General features: G+C 46.7%; 1 protein-coding gene across 1 annotated transcript in view; it reads right to left on the reverse strand.

Moving 5' to 3' along the window:
* The window catches only part of LOC130272845 (zinc finger protein 90-like), a 52590-nt gene extending 40603 nt beyond the window's left edge, over window positions 1-11987 (reverse strand). The window contains exon 1 of the mRNA XM_056518801.1: window positions 11735-11987. The gene's annotated coding sequence lies outside the window, so the exon portion shown is untranslated. The remainder of the gene's footprint in view (window positions 1-11734) is intronic.
* Window positions 11988-12048: the final 61 nt, after the last annotated feature.

Raw genomic sequence — 12048 nt, forward strand, 5'->3', positions numbered from 1 at the left:
ATTCCTGGAATACCCCTTTAAGGTGTCCAACTGATGGATCCACCATAATTCTTTCCGTTTTAATTTGGCTATACGATTACCACCACGTTTCGTTTCGGTAGTGGGACATGATCAATAAACGTAAATTTCAAATCCCTCTCATTGTGGACGCTGTCTAGAAAGTTGGTATGACTAAGGCCCATTAGGTGGGCCGAAACGCGTCACCCTTTCTGTGCTGTCCATGTCCTGAGTTTTTATTCTAATAAACAGCTTTGTGATCTCCATTTGCGCTGGACAACTTACTTTCTTCAGCTGTCTAGAAAGTATTTTGAAACCGATAAATCTGCTCAGCCCTTCCAGATCATGTAACAATGTTGGTTAAAGGGGTAGTCCAGGAATTTTTTTTATTTGACTATGCTACAGGGGCTGTAAAGTTAGTGTAGTTCATAATATAGTGTCTGTACCTGTGTGTGACGGTTTTCTCACAATTCGTATATGATTTTCACCTCAATATTTATTTTTATCAGCATACAAAATTACTGCTGTCTCGGATTTTTCCCAGGTTGCAATGCGGCCGAGACCTGACTCACTAGTCAGCTGATGACAGGGAGCCTGTCTGCTTCAATGGTTGGAGCGATCGCTTGGTGGGAGAGAGATCAATCTGCAACTAATGCAACAGCTGCAGGCACCCCGATTGAAAACCACAGGTCTTTTGAATGGATGCAGCTCATTTATGTTTCAATGGGTGGGGTGGCTGATGTGTGGGAGGGAGGAAAATGGAATTGTGGGATTTGTAGTCAAAAAAAGAAAAGTTAAACAGGAAATACAAGTTCACAAACAGCTAGCCACAGTGTTATGGTAATCTCACAACATAGCCATTTACCCCAAGACAAGCGCAGATCCTTCCTAAGCATGACCATTACTGTCCGCCAGGTAAGTACTAAAATCACCTTATGGTGGAGAACCCCTTTAACTTCTGTGCAATCTATGTGCCATCCCCAAGCTTGTGTCACACTTCTTCGGATGTAAAGTATGCACTGTGGGCGATCCTGTTCCGTCGCCTATGGCAACGGTAAGGACTGCCCTAGTTTATAGGACTTGGTATGCTACGACTTCCGTGGCCCCCCGGATCTTGTTGTGCAAATAACCATAACAGAAGATTGCTGTGTGGACATTACGGGATATGGGCACTGATTCCCATACATATAATGGCGCTGTGACCCTTTGAACCTGTCATGCGCATGCACCGAGGATAGCGTCCTAGCTCCATAGTAACTGTTGTCACATGACATGACATGTGAGAGCAACTCACGTCGTCACATCCGGTTCACAAGGCGCATCCCGGAAATACCTGTATCCACGATGTACACTACACCGATTGTAATGCGGCTTATGGTAAGTGACTCCGTCCCCGTCTCCATCTAATTAAAGGGGTACTCCGGCCCCAAGACATCTTCTCTCCCATCCAAAGTTTAGGGGATAAGATGTCTGATCGCGGGGGTCCCACCGCTGGGGGACCCCCGCAATCTAGCATGCGGCACCCACCTGTAAGTACTGCCGGAAGTGCTGGAGGCTCTCAGCCTTATGCCTCCCGACCACGGGGATGGAGTATTGTGATGTCACGACTCTGCCCCGGTGTGACATCACATCCCGCCCCCTCGATGCAAGTCTATGGGAGGGGGCGTGACGGCCGTCACGCCCCCTCCCATAGACTTGCATTGAGGGGGTGGGGCGTGACGTCACACAGGGGCGGAGTCGTCACATCATGATACTCCGTCCCCGTGGTCGGGAGGCAGAAGACTCCCCTTTGGATAGGGGATAAGATGTCTTGGGGCCGGAGTACCCCTTTAACACTTGTATGTTGTATGTATGTGATGCTCCTGAGACACTATTAAAGAACGCATTGTATCTGTATATACACCTGATCGAATGCCATCGTATTGTTTTGGAGTATATACATATGGCTATTCCTTATGATTACACTTTGTTCTTATGTCACAATATGTTTTATTCACTTAATTATGTAAATTGCTTGATTGGCCCTGCGTGGCCATAAATAGTCACATGTTACACAAGTTGCTTGATAATGATGTATGAGACCTCGAAATGTCGCTGCACATTGAGATGAATAAATAATCCCCCTTTCTCACCATATTGGAGAACCGCTGCCTTTTCCTTGGAATATACTTAGAGCAGTGGTTCTTAACCTTGTTGGAGGTGCTGAACCCCACCAGTTTCATATGCGCATTCACCGAACCCCTCTTAATTGGAAAAATAAAATATGATTTTTTCAAATTCAAAACATAGGAGGTATATATTTAAGTATATATTTATGAATAGGTGCACAAAATGAACAAAACCATTAAGAACAAAGAACAAAACCATGAAAACAGGATTTTCACACAAAAACATAATGAATATTTACTGGAAATCAGTGACTTCTGCTGTTGTCTTTCAGAAACCAGTTCAGAAATGCGCGGCTTTACCTTGGCAAGTGCCACTCTCAACAATGGCAGTGTTCCCCCACATTAGGCAGGCAGTGTTCCCCCACATTAGGCAGGCAGTGTTCCCCCACATTAGGCAGGCAGTGTTCCCCCACATTAGACAGGCAATGTTCCCCCACCTTAGGCAGGCAGAGTTCCCCCACCTTAGGCAGGCAGAGTTCCCCCACCTTAGGCAGGCAGTGTTCCCCCACATTAGGCAGGCAGTGTTCCCCCACATTAGGCAGGCAGTGTTCCCCCACATTAGACAGGCAGTGTTCCCCCACATTAGGCTGGCAGTGTTCCCCCCACATTAGGCTGGCAGTGTTCCCCCACATTAGGCAGGCAGTGTTCCCCCACATTAGGCTGGCAGTGTTCCCCCCACATTAGGCAGGCAGTGTTCCCCCACATTAGGCAGGCAGTGTTCCCCCCACATTAGGCAGGCAGTGTTCCCCCCACATTAGGCAGGCAGTGTTCCCCCACATTAGGCTGGCAGTGTTCCCCCACATTAGGCAGGCAGTGTTCCCCCACATTAGGGAGGCAGTGTTCCCCCACATTAGGCAGGCAGTGTTCCCCCCCACATTAGGCAGGCAGTGTTCCCCCCCACATTAGGCAGGCAGTGTTCCCCCCACATTAGGCAGGCAGTGTTCCCCCACCTTAGGCAGGCAGAGTTCCCCCACCTTAGGCAGGCAGTGTTCCCCCACCTTAGGCAGGCAGTGTTCCCCCACCTTAGGCAGGCAGTGTTCCCCCACATTAGGCAGACAGAGTTCCCCCACATTAGGCAGGCAGAGTTCCCCCACATTATGTAGGCCAGTGGTCTTCAACCTGCGGACCTCCAGATGTTGCAAAACTACAACTCCCAGCATGCCCGGACAGCCAACGGCTGTCCGGGCATGCTGGGAGTTGTAGTTTTGCAACATCTGGAGGTCCACAGGTTGAAGACCACTGATGTAGGCAATGTTCCCCCACAGACATACAGCCTTCAGCCATATACAGTGTATGCCTGTGTACTGCCCACTTCAGACCACCGCTCCGGCTATAGCAGTAGGTCTCGGGACCGGTGGTCGGAGCAACGAAGATGACGTGCTGCTGGTCACTTACCAAGCTGGCCAGCGCGCGTCTTCCTCCTTCTCTATCCTCCGGTCCTCGGCGCCTTCGTTTCCATGGGCACACGCACGGGACCTCAGTGACATCCCGGCGTGCGCTATGTCCCGGCGGCCCTGCGTTTTTAAACTTAACGCAGGGCCGCAGGGAGTTAATAGTGATGGGGGGGGGGGGGGAATTGCCCTGTCGTTACAAGACGGGCAAACACCAGCTCAGCTCGGGGCCCCAAGCAATTGTTTGCCTGTCCTGTTGCGACCTTCCCTGCCGAACTGACTCACCGAACCCCTGGGGTTCGATCGAACCCAGGTTGAGAACCACTGACTTAGAGGATCCTGGAGCGGGACCCTGGCTGGTAGGCATCGGTGCACAACTCGGGGAGCGCTGCTTTCTTCTTTTGCTTACAATAGTACACAGATATGTGCCCACCCTAAAGAACTTGTGTCACATGCCGGGAGCTGACACACTGAAGCGACACTGCAGCGTGAAAGCTACAGATATCAGCAGGAATGTGCTGAACGTATTTACATGTACACACCGTGCCGCACCCGCGCCATTGTCCCTTGTTGCTTCTGTATTTGTCCCAGGTTATTTCCAATTCAATGTAATGTAAATTAAATCCCATTCACATTCTTATAAGATCCTCAGGAAACAAAAGAAACAAAAAAATCTAAATAAAGCTTTGTACAACAGGAAACTCATAAGCTGCCCCCGGGGTGGAGGGGCTTTAAAGGGGTTGTTTTTGGATGAGAACATGGCTGGTTTGATCCAAAAACAGCGCTGCGCCTTTCCTCAGGTCGTGTGTGGTATTACACCATGGCTTCATTCACTTTAAGGGTACGTTCGCACATACAGGATCCTGTGCAGAAATGAAACTGCCGATTAGAAGCGGTGCTCAGTCATTTAGTTTACATTGAAATCTGCAGCAGAAATTCCTGCGCATCAAATCTGCATACGTGTGAGCATAATCTAAAGGGGGACTCCGGTGGAAAACATTTTATTTTATTTTAATCAACTGGTGCCAGAAAGTTAAACAGATTTGTAAATTACTTCAAAAATCTTAATCCTTCCAGTACTTATCAGCTGCTGTATGTTCCAGAGAAAGTTTTGTCTGACCACAGTGCTCTCTGCAGACGCCTCTGTCCATGTCAGGAACTGTCCAGAGCAGGAGAGGTTTGCCATTGGGATTTGCTCCTACTCTGGACAGTTCCTGACAGGTATGAGGCTTGTTTTTTGTGCGACCAGTTGTCCTGCGTAATGCCATCACTCACTTTACCATAAAATGTATGGCACAACCAAAAAAATACTATTTGTGTGGGGAAATTAAAAAGAAAACCGCAATTTTGCTAATTTTGGAAGGTTTCGTTTTCACAACGTACAATTTATGGTAAAAATGACATGTGTTCTTTATTCTCTGGGTCAATACGATTAAAATGATCCCCATGTTATATGCTTTTCTATTATTGTTGCGCTAAAAAAAAAAAAAAAAAAATCACAAACTTTTTAACCAAATTAGTACATTTTAAATCCTTCTATTCTGACAACCTATAACTTTTTAAATTTTCTGTATAAGCGGCGGTAAGAGGGCTCATTTTTTGCGCCATGATCTATACTTTTTATTGATACCACATTTGTGTATATAAAACTTTTATAAATGTTTTTTTTAAAATGTTTTAAGATAAAATGTGACAAAAAAAAAGCAGCAATTTTTTTTTTTTTATACGTTCACCGTATGGGATCAATAACATTATATTTTAATAGTTCGGACATTTGCGCATGCGGCGATACCAAATATGTGTATTCATTATTTTTATTTATTTATTTTTACACTTTTTTGGGGGTAAAGTGGGAATAAAGGACATTTGACATTTTTATTGGGGGGAGGGGATTTTTCAATTTTTTGAAACTTTTTTTTATTTACTTTATTTTTCACACTTTAATAGCCCCCATAGGGGACTATTAGGGATCGACCGATATAGTTTTTTTAGGGCCGATACCGATAATCGGTACCCGCTTCTCTCCCCCTGCCTGTCCGGGGGTCCTGAGTCCTATCACCGCCACCGCGATCGCCCACTCCCCCCACCGCCGCACCACTCCACGCCCCCACCACACCGCCCCGGCCCCATTGCCTCCCCCATCCCCGGTTTTATAATTACCTGTTCCCGGGGTCCACTCTACATCTGGCTCCGGTGGCGTCCTCCTGAGCTGTCACTGTGCGCACTGACGGTGACGTCAAGTCGTCATTGTGCACAGCATAACGCAGGACGCAGCAGGAGCCAGAAGTAGCGTGGACCCCGGGAACAGGTAATTATAAAACCGGGGATGGGGGAGGCAATGGGGGCGGTGCGGTGCAGCGGGTCGGGGGCATTATCGGCTTATCGGCAAGGTAATGGCCGATACCGATAATGCCCAATAATTGGTCGATCCCTACTATCTATAGCAATCCTTTGATTGCTAATACTGTTCAGTGCTATGCATAGGGCATAGCACTGCTCAGTATTATCGGCGATCTTCTGTTCTGGTCTGCCCGATCTCAGACCAGAGCAGAAGACCACAGGAGACGGCCGGAGCCAGGTGAGGGGACCTCCGGCCGCCATGCTGGATGATTGGATCCCTGCGGCAGCGCTGCAGATGATCCGATCACCCATTTAAAGTACCGCACTGCTGCACATGCCGTGATCTGTATTGATCACGGCATCTGAGGGGGTTAATGGCGGACATCCACGCGATCGCGGATGTCTGCCATTACCGGCGGGTCCCTGGCTGCTGATAGCAGCCGGGACCTGCCGTGCGTGACGCGCGCACGGGTCCAGTGCTCGCGGTCATGGCGGAGCGTAAATGTATGTCATGGTGCGTTAAGTACCACGGTACCATGACGTACATTTACGTCCATTGTTATTAAGGGGTTAAAGGGGTATTCCAGCCCTAGACATCTTGTCTCCTATTCAAAGGATAGGGGATAAGAGGTCTGATCGCTGGGTCCCAACGCTGGGGACCTCTGCGATTTCTGCTGCGGCACCGCAGACAAACTTTCCTCCATGACAGATGACTGGTGATTCGGGGCGGAGGCTCGTGACGTCACAGCCACACCAATGATGTCATGGTCACGCCCCCTCAATGTAAGTCTATGGGAGGGGACGTGTAATTCGTCCTGCCCCCAACCCATAGACTTGCATTGAGGGGGCGTGGCCGTGACGTCACAAGCCTCCGACACAGCACCCGACGCTCTAAACGAACACCGGGTGCAGCAGGGAGATAGTGGGGGTCCCCATCAGCCGGATCCCCGTGATCAGACATCTTATGTCTAGGGGCGAGTACCCCTTTAAGGCTGCATTCACATTATGAATTTTGTGTCCATCTGGTTCATACAATTCTATACTAAAATTCTTATACCTAATTCAGAGGTCTCCAAACTGTGGCCCTCCAGATGTTGCAAAACTACAACTAGCAGCATGCCGTCTGTGTTAGTATTGAATTGTATCTCTGTTTCGATCAGATTCATCTTACCATTAGTTTGAAACATTTGCAGTAGATTCGCCATGGTCAGTGATGCTGTTTCCCAACCTGGGTGCTTTTTGCTGTTGCAAAACAATTTATTTCCAGCATGCCCTAACAGCCAAGCAAGAATACCAAAAACTAATTAAAAAAAAAGGGGGGGACGACATGCTGGGGATTGTAGTTTTGTACCATCTGGTTGGTTGTCCGTGCATGCTGGGAGTAGTAGTTTTGCACCATCTGGTTGGCTGTCCAGGCATGCTGGGAGTTGTAGTTTCGCACCATCTGGTTGGCTGTCCATTCATGCTGGGGGTTGTAGTTTTGCACCATCTGATTCGCTGTCCAGGTATGCTGGGGGTTGTAGTTTTGTACCATCTGGTTGGCTGTCCGTTCATGCTGGGAGTTGTAGTTTTGCACCATCTGGTTGGCTGTCCAGGCATGCTGGGGGTTGTAGTTTTGCACCATCTGGTTGGCTGTCCAAGCATGCTGGGGGTTGTAGTTTTGCACCATCTGATTGGCTGTCCAGGTATGCTGGGGGTTGTAGTTTTGTACCATCTGGTTGGCTATCCAAGCATGCTGGGGGTTGTAGTTTTGCACCATCTGATTGGCTGTCCAGGTATGCCGGGGGTTGTAGTTTTGTACCATCTGGTTGGCTGTCCAGGCAAGCTGGGAGTTGTAATTTCACACCATCTGGTTGGCTGTCCAAGCATGCTGGGGGTTGTAGTTTTGCACCATCTGGTTGGCTGTCCAGGCATGCTGGGGGTTGTAGTTTTGCCCCATCTGGTTGGCTGTCCTTTCATGCTGGGAGTTGTAGTTTTGCACCATCTGGTTGGCTGTCCAGGCATGCTGGGAGTTGTAGTTTTGTACCATCTGGTTGATTGTCCGTTCATGCTGGGAGTTGTAATTTCACACCATCTGGTTGGCTGTCCAGGCATGCTGGGGGTTGTAGTTTTGCACCATCTGGTTGGCTGTCCAGGCATGCTGGGAGTTGTAGTTTTGCACCATCTGGTTGGCTGTCCAGGCATGCTGGGAGTTGTAGTTTTGCACCATCTGGTTGGCTGTCCAGGCATGCTGGGAGTTGTAATTTCACACCATCTGGTTGGCTGTCCTTTCATGCTGGGAGTTGTAGTTATGCACCATCTGGTTGACTGTCCGTTCATGCTGGGAGTTGTAGTTTTGCACCATCTGGTTGGCTGTCCAGGCATGCTGGGAGTTGTAATTTCACACCATCTGGTTGGCTGTCCTTTCATGCTGGGAGTTGTAGTTATGCACCATCTGGTTGACTGTCCGTTCATGCTGGGAGTTGTAGTTTTGCACCATCTGGTTGGCTGTCCAGGCATGCTGGGGGTTGTAGTTTTGCCCCATCTGGTTGGCTGTCCAGGCATGCTGGGAGTTGTAGTTTTGTACCATCTGGTTGGCTGTCCAGGCTTGCTGGGAGTTGTAGTTTTGTACCATCTGGTTGGCTGTCCGTTCATGCTGGGAGTTGTAGTTTTGTACCATCTGGTTGGCTGTCCAGGCATTCTGGGAGTTGTAGTTTTGTACCATCTGGTTGGCTGTCCAGGCATGCTGGGAGTTGTAGTTTTGTACCATCTGGTTGGCTGTCCAGGCATGCTGGGAGTTGTAGTTTTGTACCATCTGGTTGGCTGTCCAGGCATTCTGGGAGTTGTAGTTTTGTACCATCTGGTTGGATGTCTGGGCATGCTGGGAGTTGTAGTTGTGTACCATCTGGTTGGCTGTCCGTGCATGCTGGGAGTTGTAGTTTTGTACCATCTGGTTGGCTGTCCAGGCATGCTGGGAGTTGTAGTTTTGTACCATCTGGTTGGCTGTCCGTGCATGCTGGGAGTTGTAGTTTTGTACCATCTGGTTGGCTGTCCGTTCATGCTGGGAGTTGTAGTTTTGTACCATCTGGTTGGCTGTCCGTTCATGCTGGGAGTTGTAGTTTTGTACCATCTGGTTGGCTGTCCAGGCATGCTGGGAGTTGTAGTTTTGTACCATCTGGTTGGCTGTCCGTGCATGCTGGGAGTTGTAGTTTTGTACCATCTGGTTGGCTGTCCGTGCATGCTGGGAGTTGTAGTTTTGCACCATCTGGTTGGATGTCTACAACCATATTTCAAGACTATCCTGAAACTACTGCACACGTGTAAAGAAAAAAAAAAAGGGAACAGATCGAAATGTACAGTGATACGACAACACGATTTACACAGACAATAATAGAACAGATCGAAACGTACAGTGATACGACACAACGCGATTTACACAGACAATAATAGAACAGATCGAAACGTACAGTGATACGACACAACGCGATTTACACAGACAATAATAGAACAGATCGAAACGTACAGTGATACGACACAACGCGATTTACACAGACAATAATAGAACAGATCGAAACGTACAGTGATACGACACAACGCGATTTACACAGACAATAATAGAACAGATCGAAACGTACAGTGATACGACACAACGCAATTTACACAGACAATAATAGAACAGAACGAAACGTACAGCGATACGACAACACGATTTACACAGACAATAATAGAACAGATCGAAACGTACAGTGATACGACACAACGCGATTTACAGACAATAATAGAACAGAACAAAACGTACAGTGATACGACACAACACTATTTACAGACAATAATAGAACAGAACGAAACGTACAGTGATACGACAACACTATTTACAGACAATAATAGAACAGAACGAAACGTACAGTGATACGACACAACGCGATTTACACAGACAATAATAGAGCAGATCGAAACGTACAGTGATACGACACAACGCGATTTACAGACAATAATAGAACAGAACAAAACGTACAGTGATACGACAACACGATTTACACAGACAATAATAGAACAGAACGAAACGTACAGCGATACGACAACACGATTTACACAGACAATAATAGAACAGAACGAAACGTACAGCGATACGACAACACGATTTACACAGACAATAATAGAACAGAACGAAACGTACAGTGATACGACAACACGATTTACACAGACAATAATAGAACAGAACGAAACGTACAGTGATACGACACAACGCGATTTACACAGACAATAATAGAACAGATCGAAACGTACAGTGATACGACACAACGCGATTTACACAGACAATAATAGAACAGATCGAAACGTACAGTGATACGACACAACGCAATTTACACAGACAATAATAGAACAGAACGAAACGTACAGCGATACGACAACACGATTTACACAGACAATAATAGAACAGAACGAAACGTACAGTGATACGACACAACGCGATTTACACAGACAATAATAGAACAGATCGAAACGTACAGTGATACGACACAACGCGATTTACAGACAATAATAGAACAGAACAAAACGTACAGTGATACGACACAACACTATTTACAGACAATAATAGAACAGAACGAAACGTACAGTGATACGACAACACTATTTACAGACAATAATAGAACAGAACGAAACGTACAGTGATACGACACAACGCGATTTACACAGACAATAATAGAGCAGATCGAAACGTACAGTGATACGACACAACGCGATTTACAGACAATAATAGAACAGAACAAAACGTACAGTGATACGACAACACGATTTACACAGACAATAATAGAACAGAACGAAACGTACAGCGATACGACAACACGATTTACACAGACAATAATAGAACAGAACGAAACGTACAGCGATACGACAACACGATTTACACAGACAATAATAGAACAGAACGAAACGTACAGTGATACGACAACACGATTTACACAGACAATAATAGAACAGAACGAAACGTACAGTGATACGACACAACGCGATTTACACAGACAATAATAGAACAGATCGAAACGTACAGTGATACGACACAACGCGATTTACAGACAATAATAGAACAGAACAAAACGTACAGTGATACGACACAACGCGATTTACAGACAATAATAGAACAGAACAAAACGTACAGTGATACGACACAACGCGATTTACACAGACAATAATAGAACAGAACGAAACGTACAGCGATACGACAACACTATTTACAGACAATAATAGAACAGAACGAAACGTACAGTGATACGACACAACACTATTTACATAGACAATAATAGAACAGATCGAAACGTACAGTGATACGACACAACGCGATTTACAAAGAAAATAATTATTTTTAAAAAAACTAACGTAACACAAGTCATATAGAATTGAAATCCGTTTTTTCTGGCGTGATTCTCCACCTGAAAAACCATAATCGGACCAAGGCGTTGACGCATGTTTAATATAATTTGTCAATGAACGCGTTAGATATGCGATTATGAACGCGACAGACGCAAAAACCAGTGACATCAATGAGAACAAAGATGTCGTCCTCCATATTGTCCGTCTTTCCTCACGTATCAGGATAACCATAATAAAGACGTATCCGGCGGCGGAGAGATCTGACGCTTTATTGTCCGGTTGCCATTCGGCTTTGGTGGTAAAAAATGCGAAATAAAATGAATGAAAAACCATGGAGATAATGGTGGTGCTGATGAACACTGTCGTCATGGTGACCACTGGGGCAAAAGAAGAATTGGTTTCTCTCGTGAACCAATCAGGTTGCTGCATTCATCTTCACGTGACCGGGAAGGAGATGAGAGCTGCAATGTGATTGGCTGCTCTTACCTCAGGTAGATGGAGCAGGGATGATAGCTGCTCGGCTCCGGCCTCCACTCGTCTGGCCTCCCGGCTCTATTTACATATCCGCCTTCCCCCTTGCTGTCAATCACCGCGCAGTGTGAGGCGTCATTGGTCGGCAGACATCTATCGGACTCTTCGCCAGTCTCTCGATGGATGGGTCCTGTCACTCCGAGGCGTGAGCACTAATTGGACGGCGGCGTCTTCACCGTTTTGTTCTGTTAGGCCGTTACTTTCTTAGCTATTGGATGACGTTTCTATCAATCATTAATCACGTGGTGCAAGATCTTGTACTCCTATTG

This window comes from Hyla sarda, chromosome 5 (genome assembly GCF_029499605.1).
Source record: "Hyla sarda isolate aHylSar1 chromosome 5, aHylSar1.hap1, whole genome shotgun sequence".
Taxonomy (NCBI): domain Eukaryota; kingdom Metazoa; phylum Chordata; class Amphibia; order Anura; family Hylidae; genus Hyla; species Hyla sarda.